The sequence below is a fragment of the Leucopleurus acutus genome, assembly GCF_964270905.1.
Source record: "Leucopleurus acutus genome assembly, chromosome: 18".
Taxonomy (NCBI): domain Eukaryota; kingdom Metazoa; phylum Chordata; class Mammalia; order Artiodactyla; family Delphinidae; genus Leucopleurus; species Leucopleurus acutus.
The window spans coordinates 13,333,948-13,343,689 of NC_139160.1; positions in this window are offsets into that span (position 1 = coordinate 13,333,948).

A 9,742-nucleotide genomic window follows, 5' to 3' on the forward strand; every position below is an offset into this window, starting at 1 on the left:
TCAGATGTTTTTTCCCTTAAGAAATAAGGGCTACCATATTCTAATTGATCTAAATGTTATTTTAAAACAGATTTTATTTTATTCTTTTGAGTAATTTAATGAAAAGAAAGAAATCTAGCCATGTCCTAGTGGGGTTAAAAAATAAAGTGGAAAAGCAGAATAAGGCAACCCCCCACTGTGGGCAGGGGGAGAGAGTTTTATAAGATTATTCAATCTTAAGTTTTTTAGAGAGCCTAGTGTGCCATTATCAAGTCACGTAAAGGAGTCCATTAAGACAAAAATCCAAGCTGTACCGCTGAATACTCCATGTGCTAATAACACGTGACACCGCGTGAACATTATATAGTTAGATAATAAAACCCCATTCTGCTACACCTCAAGGGGTAGCAAGCCAAGTAACCATTTCTGCAGAGGCAGAAAGACTTTCATATATGACTTAACTTGGAAGTTATACTTCTCCAGAACAAAGGGCTGTTTATGTAACTTCACCTCCACTGCACAGAAATAAGGGGGGTATACCTGGGTAGTAAACCATGGCAGCAAGAAATGTGTACTTAAAAGAGAAAGAAATCCCTAGATTTCCAGAAATACTTCAATTTGTCCAGTAGCCAGTTAAGAATGTGGGTAGCCAAAGCTGTATACATAGTTGATGAAGATGTTAATAAAATAATTAACTGCATACCTCTCTGCGACCTTTGACAGAGTGCACACTTCATTCAGGCCATTCTTGTTCACCACAACATATATATCAAGAATTTATCATAGTAACTAATACATACTAGGGACTAAATAAATAATTTTAAGGAGATACTGAGAACTTTCTACAAATAAAGTCCTGATTGAAAAAAGGGCAACACTTGGTATGGATGTTACAGAAGATGACTAGCTGATAACATAGAAGTGACACGGAAAAAAATGACAGCAGTCTCTTATATAGTGCCTATATGCCAGGTGAGAATATGTATGTAAATTTATTCCATTCTATAATAGGTATTATTATATGTGAGAGAAAATTAAAGGTATAAAAAGTAAAAATGAAAAGGGAACACGTTTTAGCTTGCATAGGATGTGAATGTTGTACAAGGGACAACCAGAAGATAACAAAATAACTTTAAAAAAGAGAGAATTCAGTGAATCAGTAAGGTACACAATTGATATGCAGTAATTAATAGCTTTCATATATGAAATAACATCTGTGTAGAACATACAGTGAAAGATAAGACCCCGTTTGGAATACTAACAACAAGGATGAAATATCTAGGGATAAAATTAAAAGTGAATTAGAAAAGCCTTTCAGAAGAAAGTAAAGATATTAAAGAGGGAAAAATGAGAAGCTACGTAAGTACTTTTTGAAATATGCATAAAGAAACGCTGAAAGACTGCATGATAAACTCTCCGAGAACACATAAGAGCTAAGGGCAGGTTTTACATGTATATGAGTTGTGGGCAGTGTGGGAACTTGAACCATGGGGTCAAAGATGGGAGGAAGAGTTTATTTCTCTTTATATACTTTTTGGTCTTTGAATCTATGAGTGGATCACCCATTCTCAACCTAAGAAATAAGTTTAACGAAATCATGAGCATCTGTTTTATCTTAATAGAACAAAATTCTCAATATACATATCAGCTAGCAAGTGCCCCAAATTCACTGCCAATCAATCTTATACTCTTTTACATGCATATACTATAACGAATATTTTAGGTGATGGCAATAATTTTCTATAATGAGTAGACAACAGATAGATCACTCGCTAAATTTTGTGGGAATGTGGACGTGCAAATAATTCTCAGTGCAGTGAATCTAGTGCAAATTCACTTCTTATCATGAGATGAAGCAAAATGAGGAATTTCAAGAAACAGTGAAATTATCTGATGGTCAATTTTAGGGTCTTGCTTTAGAAAGATTATTTTTTTAAAAGCCTTTCAGAGGATTTCAGCAGGAATCTGTAAATATGTCTCTATATCTTTCCTGACATCAACTGGGCAATGCTGAGTATACTAACTTCTTTAGGAGTGGCCATTTCATGCTCAGAATCAGAGAAATGCACTAACTGCTAAACATGTTTTTGACTAGAGTTTGCACAGAAATGATGAAGTAGCTCCCACCAGGAAACAACCCAGGGGGATAAGGCTCACAATGCAAATCCTCTGGTACCCAGGGAGGAAGTGGGTGTTTGGGGATCTTCAGGGCACTTAGCGAGAGTTACAATCTGGTCACACTCTTCTTAAAGAGGAGCAGGGTGGATGGTAGCCTCCTGGAGAGAGGGCCATCTCTCCTCGACCCATTTTAAGGAGGCGGACCATGGTGTTTCCACGTGAATGAGTTTTTCATCTAATTAGGTGACTTTCACACAATGAGGTTACTCTTTATTAGGTCTAGAAAACACATTTATTGCTTTAAAAATTCACCTTCTAGATGAAATTAGGATTGAATGTAAGAACAAACATTTCAGATAGAATTAAGACAGCAATGGAATTGTTATATAATTTTTCTCCAATTAACTGAAGGCTTTCATCAATTTTGTACAAAATTGAAACAAAATCTATGACATGTGGAGGAATATAATAAATTCTAAGAGCTATAAAGCACAGAATTTCAAAAATTCAGAATGTTGAACTCTTTTGAGATTACCATGTTCAAATGATTCCTTATATTTATTTGTTAGAAAATTGTTATAACATCTAATCAGCTGAAGAACAACACATACTTTGGTGACACAGAAGGTTAATGTAAGAGTTGGGAGCATGAACCCTGGAGTTAGACAGCCTGGGTTTCGATGCCTGCTCTGTTACCTCCTCACCTGTTGAACCTCTCTGTGCCTAGCCTTCCTCATCTGCAAAATGGGGATTATAACTGGGTTTTTCTCATAGGGTTGTTGTGAGTATTCAATGAGTCTTTTTATGATTAAGAAATAATTTTTGTCTCAAGTGATCATATGGTTACCTGGCAAATTTGAGACATAATAACAGAGAAGATATTAGAGAGATGTAATTTAACATAGAAAATTGGAGAGGCAGCCAAGGACAGGGCTGTCATTGAGATGTGCTTGTGTTTGAATCCGAGTTGCTATGCTTGCTAGATAAGTGCTTTTTAGCAATTTACTTAACCTTGGTGTGACTAGGTTTCCTCGTTTGCAATTCATTTGCAAAATGCATCTGCAGTAGCTACCTCATCGCGTTCTTGAGAGAATTTAATGTACTGATAAATGAATGAGTGCTTGAAATCGTCTCTGGTACATAGACTAGCTTAAATAAATATTAATAACACTTATTACAGTCCATCTCTTATACTGATACAATTGATCATTCAGTTAGTCATTTTTTCTATCTTAAAAATCAATGTAGATTACCATTTAGTAGTGACCAAGGTGAATGAAATAAAAAGGGTATGATTATAACATAAAGCTCTGTTCCAAACTGTGGTGTACGTGGCAGAGAGGTCTGCAAGTTGATCCACTGACCTACGGGAAGAAGCCATTAGAATAGGAATTCTATCGAATAAGAAAATAAGTTTCAATAATATTTAATATATATCTTGAATATAGTGGATGTAAAAGGATGTCAGGCCTCAAGAAGATTTTATAGACTTGTGTGGAAGTTTAGAAATAACAGACATAAAAGAATAACCCAATCTACTAGAATGGACTGAATAGTCAGCACGTTTGATATCTAGAGCAGTTCTGCCATTTCTTTACTCTGTCATTCTAGGGCAGTGGGACTAAAGGTTGTCCCAGGAGGTAACTTGTTAGAAATGCAGATTCTGGAGCCCATCCCAGACCTACCAGAGCAGAAGTTCTGAAAGTTAAGCATTCTAGTTTAACAAGCCTTCTAGGTGATCCTGATGCATGCTAAAGTTTAACTTTTGGCCCCAAATTGTTTCCATCACTATTTCAGTTTCATTACGTGTTGATAAAATGTCTTAATCAGAAACTGTCATCTTAAAGAATAGCTCCAGCAATTCATATTTAGCATTTCTACTCTGTCTAAAGCACCTTATGGAATGTAAGGCATGTAAATTGATTGCTTGCCAACAATCACAGGTTTTTGTCATCTAAATAATTGTTTCTGAGTAAAAGGTTGCTTGCAAGGCTCTTTGAGAGAAAATGTAGGAAATTTGAGAAATAAGATTTCAACATTTTAAGGGATTATTTAAAAAATCATACCAGAATCAAATGATTTGACTCCTGCATTGCTTAGCTCAAGGATGGATAATTTTCTCCAGAAGTATTTTAAAATTTTTATTACTGTGCAAATGAAAAGTGTGTAAGAAGCTAACATGGATGCAAATCATTCAATTGATTGATTTCAGACAAATTGTGTCTAAGCAATATACACAGGCAGTTCTCACTCTGCATCTGCTTATGTGGGACCAGAAAATTACTCCGGATGCTGACACCCTGCATGAGAAAATAGAAAGACTAGTTAAAGAAAAAGAAGATATAAAATAGGGACAAATGGAAATTTTAGAACTGAAAAATGCAGTAGCTGCAACTTGAAAGGTTGACTTCACCAGCAGAAAGTAAGGGCCAGAGGAAAGAATCGGTAAACTTGCCCTCAGTAGAAAATAGAAATTACCCCATCTGAACAACAGAGAAAATATAGAGCAAAAATGAACAGTATCAGGGACCTGTGAGATACATAAAGATCTAACATTTGTGTTGTCTGAGTCCCAGAAGGCAAAAAGGAAGAGGGTGGGGTTTTGAGTTCCCTTGAAAATATAACAGCTAAAAATTTCCCAAATTTGGCCAAAGAAATAAACTAAAAATTCAAGAAGTTGAGCAAATCCCAAACAGGATAAACCCTAAGTAATTCCATTAGTATCTATGAAGTATACATGCCAAATCCTCCTTACGGTATAAAGGCTATGAAGATGGATAAAGTAAGGACACTGCCCTGCAGTGATAGTTTCCAGTCTTCTTAGGTGTATAGAAATGTAAGTATATCACTTTAATCAATCTGATAATTGTTATGGTGAATTGTTTGTGCAGTTTGCCACGGGACACCAGAAGGAGGAAAGTTGGTTGAGAGGACTCTTAAGCTGATTCTCGAAGTATGAGCGCACCCAAAAGAAAGGGCCTCAGGAAGGGAGTGTGAGAGGGATTTACTGACAAAATAAGAAGCATTGAACAAAGACATAAAGCCCTGAAACAATGTGGTGTAAGTATATTTTTGATATTACAAACTGCAACTTATAAAGTGTTTCATGGGAGATAAGACTAGAGAGATAGTGTGCTAGACCCAATGTCGGCACTGGAAGATTTTAAATTAAGTAATGATAGTTGTTCTCTCTCAGGAACTTAGTAAGATGCTGGTAATCTCACCACTGTGTAACGTGAAGAGTAGGAAAGGACTGTCATTCTTCTCCAAAGCATCTTCATGACCAGCCTTAGATAGCCACAGTAATCAATGTTTTGGATCAAGACATTAAATGTCCTTGACAAAATGTAAATTTTTATGGAAATGGTAACATAATAATTCACTATCTATCATTAATATTAGGGTCCTCCTTTACCTTCTTGATTATCACCTGTACTATATAAACATCCTATGGAAGCATCCTGTAAGCAAGCTTTGCTGTAGGAAAAAACAGGGTATTGGGATAATATTGGGGCATCTGAGTAGAAATTAATATCGAAGAAGAAGTTCTGGGAGAACAGGATGCCTAAATCCAAATATATACCTTTATAAAAATTTAGATATAATTGGCATATAACATTATATTAGTTCCAGGGGTACAACATAATGATTTTTTGATATTTGTATGTGTTATTAAATGATCACCACAGTAAGTCCAGTTAACATCCATCACCACACATAGTTACAAATTTTTTTCTTGTGATGCAAATATTTAAGATCTACTCTCTTATCAACTTTAAAATATTCAATACAGTATTGTTAGCTATAGTCACCGTGCTGTACATTACATCACCGTGACTTATTTATTATATAACTGGAAATTTGTACCTTTTGGCCCCCTTCACCCACTTTGCCCACCCCCTGTCCCTTGCCTCTGGCAACCACCAATCCATTCTCTCTATCTTAAGAGTTTGGTTTTTTGTTTTGCTGTTTGTTTCTTAAACTCCACATATAAGTGAGATCATAGGGTATTTGTCTTTCTCTGTCTGACTTATCTCACCTAGCATAATGCCCATCCATGTTGTTGTAAATGACAAGATTTCTCTCTTTTTATGGCTGAATAAGATTCCATTATATAATGTACACTGAAATTTCTTCATCCAGTCATCTAATGATGGACACTTATGTTGCTTCCATGTCTTGGCTACTGTAAATAATGCTGCAGTGAACATGGGGGTGCAGATGTCTTTTCTGATTAGAGCTTTCATTTCCTTCAGATAAATGTCCACAAGTAGAATTGCTGATCATATGGTAGTTCGATTTTTAATTTTTTGAGGAACATTTGTGCTGTTTTCCATAGTGGCTGCACCAATTTATATTCCCACCAACAGTGCATAACTGTTCCTTTTCCTGTACATCCTCTCCAATATTTGCTGTTTCTTATCTTTTTGATAATAGCCATTCTGAGAGGTGTGATATCTCCTTGTAGTTTTGATTTGCATTTTCTTGGTAACAGATGATGTTGAGCACATTTTTACTGTTGCCCATCTGTATGTCTTCCTTGGAAAAATGTCTATTAAGCTCCTCTGCCCATTTTTTTCGGTTTTTTTTTTGTTTGTTTGTTTTTTTGCTATTGAGTTGTATGAGCTCTTTATATATTTTGGATATTAACACCTTATCAGATATATGATATATTTTCTCCCATTTGGTACCTTTACATAGTTTAGTTTAAATATGGGTTCAATAGGTCAGAACAAGTAAATAAATTAGCACTGATTTTAATTTATGAAGCCTGGAAAATAAAACCCTTTTGGGAGAAGGAAAAATGAGTAGTTTGCTCCTTTTTTCTCAATGATTCCATTCTATTCCAAGCCACCAGTTCTGGTCTTTGTTACCGAGCCTAGGAAATCTTCATGTGTCTGAACTCTGCTCTTTCCCAGACTCCAGAAAAACAGGTTAATAACGTAGCTGAGACCAAATCATCAATTAGCAATTCATTGCAGGACATCTAGTTCACAGGACCTTAGAATCCCACCTCTGAGTTCAGGAGACACTAGCAATTACATCTGCAGGCATAGCCTCTCAGCACATAGCCCCGAAATTCAATTAAATCAACATTTTGAGCTCTAGCTGTAATATTTAAGTTACTGCCGTACATCTGGTGTCCATCCAGGAGCTCAAACAAAAAGGAAGTCGCAGCTGACATTATTGATATTGGATCAAACAAATAGTCTAGTGTTTTAGGGGGAAAACCCCCTAAAGTAAACAGTGAGCCCTTGAAATATCACAGATTAAGCATGGACAGCAGCATCAAAAGAAATTTGCTCATTTCTGGGAAGAAACAGTGATAAAAAGTAAACCAAAATGAAAAAGATACACAGGCAATACACACAGAAATCTGTACTTTTTCATAAAAGAAATTATAAAGAACATTTGCTTGATTCATACTTCAATAAGAAAGAAAATTAATAGCATTTTAAAAAGTTATATGGAAAACCTCACACCTATTCACGGTCCTGTGTGTGCAGGTGGCTATAAATTCCTTCTACGAATATTTATTGAGTATTTTTTTAATAGATTGATTGATTGATTTTTGGCTGTGTTGGGTCTTCGTTGCTGCGCGCGGGCTTTCTCTAGTTGCGGCGAGTGGGGGCTACTCTTCCTTGCTGTGCGCAGGCTTCTCACTGCAGTAGCTTCTCTTGTTGCGGAGCACAGGCTCTAGGTGAGCGGGCTTCAGTAGTTGTGTCACACAGGCTCAGCAGTTGTGGCTCGCCGGCTCTAGAGCACAGGCTTCAGTAGTTGTGGTGCACAGGCTTAGCTGCTCTGCAGCATGTGGGATCTTCCTGGACCAGAGCTTGAACCCATGTCTCCTGCTTTGGCAGGTGGACTCTTAACCACTGTGCCACCAGGGAAGCCCTTATTGAGTATTTAACTTCATATCAGGCACTATTCTAGCACCAGCATCGCATGTTGAACACGTCAGGTAAGATCCTTGCCTTCATTGAACTTACTTTCTTATTGGGATGGACAGAAATATGAAGATGAACATAGGCTTTAAATTATTTTTGAAATTATGAGTGCTATGGAGAAAATCACTATAGGAAGTGAAACTGGGGGTTAGTGAGGTGGGTAGAAAACTACTTTGGATGGTGGTCTGAAAAGACCTCCTCGAGGCGGTGAATTTCAGCCTGTATAATGAGTAGGGAATAGGCACTGCACTCCAGGAAGAGGAAGAATGAGAATAAACGCTGTGAGCCAGGAAAAATATTGGAACATTTGAGGGAAAGAAAGGAAAGCAGGGCATCTTGAGTACAATGCATGAGGAAAAGAGAAGTAAGAGACATCAAAGTCAAAGACAGGTCAGGGGGCAGTCCCCCTCAGGCTAGGCATCTGTTATGACTTACAGTTCAGTTTAAAATTGTGCAATAATAGTTTATCCCACTGCTACTTAAAAAAGAGGGAGATGGCTAGGTCAGCTCTTGGCTGGACCTCATATTACAAGACATTTCTGGAGTTGACAGCTGCCTTCTGCAGTGTGGTTGGCATCATAAAGCAGGTGTCAGAAACAAGGTGTTGGGAGGAACAAGAGAGGACGATTTTTGTGGGTTAATCCACTCTTTTTTATCTTTTTCTGAGACATGTTTACAATATCTCTTTGGACTGAGAAGCAGGGAAATTTCTCTGATTATGGAAGCATAAGATTTTGTGCTTTAGCATAAGAGTTTACTAAGATTTTGTGTAACAAGAATGTTTCCTTCTAAACATTGGATATAATTCCCGTGGGCTACTGCAGTTGCATTATGTGATTCCTGATTCCTATGAACTCTCATAGTTTACGATCACTTGAAACCTGGCTCTGGAAGTAGCAGGACTGAGGCAAGGAATGGTGACAATCTGAAAGTATCTAGAATCAGTTAAGACTTCAGATTTTGGGAATAACAAAAGTTCTCAACAGCTTGGTAGAAGAATGCAACAAGATAATGGATGATAAGCAGATGGAAGGTCTAGAGAGGCACCGAGCTTCCAAAAATCCTGTGTTTAAGGAAAAAATACCTATTCATGGAATCTCAGATTCCATGTCAGAATTCCAACATCTAGAAGAACTGAAAGAGGAAGGACTCATTGGCAAAGGGATTTGGGAGAAATATCATGATGCAAGTGCGCTCTGGACTCTTGACCAAATGGAAACTTTGAATGAAGCATCCTGGTTCAGACTATAATTGACTCAGAGAACAAGCATATCAGCCTTCTTTGGGTCTTTCAAAACTTTGGACATCAGCTGGAAAGATCACTCCACTGAAAAGAGAGATTTGATTAATTGTGAACTCGCCTTAATGATAAGTGAGGAGAAATAAACACCGAGAATTTTTTTTCAGGTTTATGATAGCCAGGTGGAGTGACTGTGACATATTGTTGTTAGACATAGAAAAACAGGAAAATGTTATATATATGTATTTTTTTAAATACAGCTTTAAAATACAGCATTTTAAATACAGCTTTTAAATACAGCATTTTTAAAATACAGCTTTAAAAATTTGGTATTGTCAAATATAATGGCTAGGCTCTCAATAATATTACTCAACAAGAATGAAAGCAAACATGAAAACTCTCAATCATAAAGCTCAAGAGAAGCATATGGTATTCTCTGGGTTGCTCTTCTGGTGCA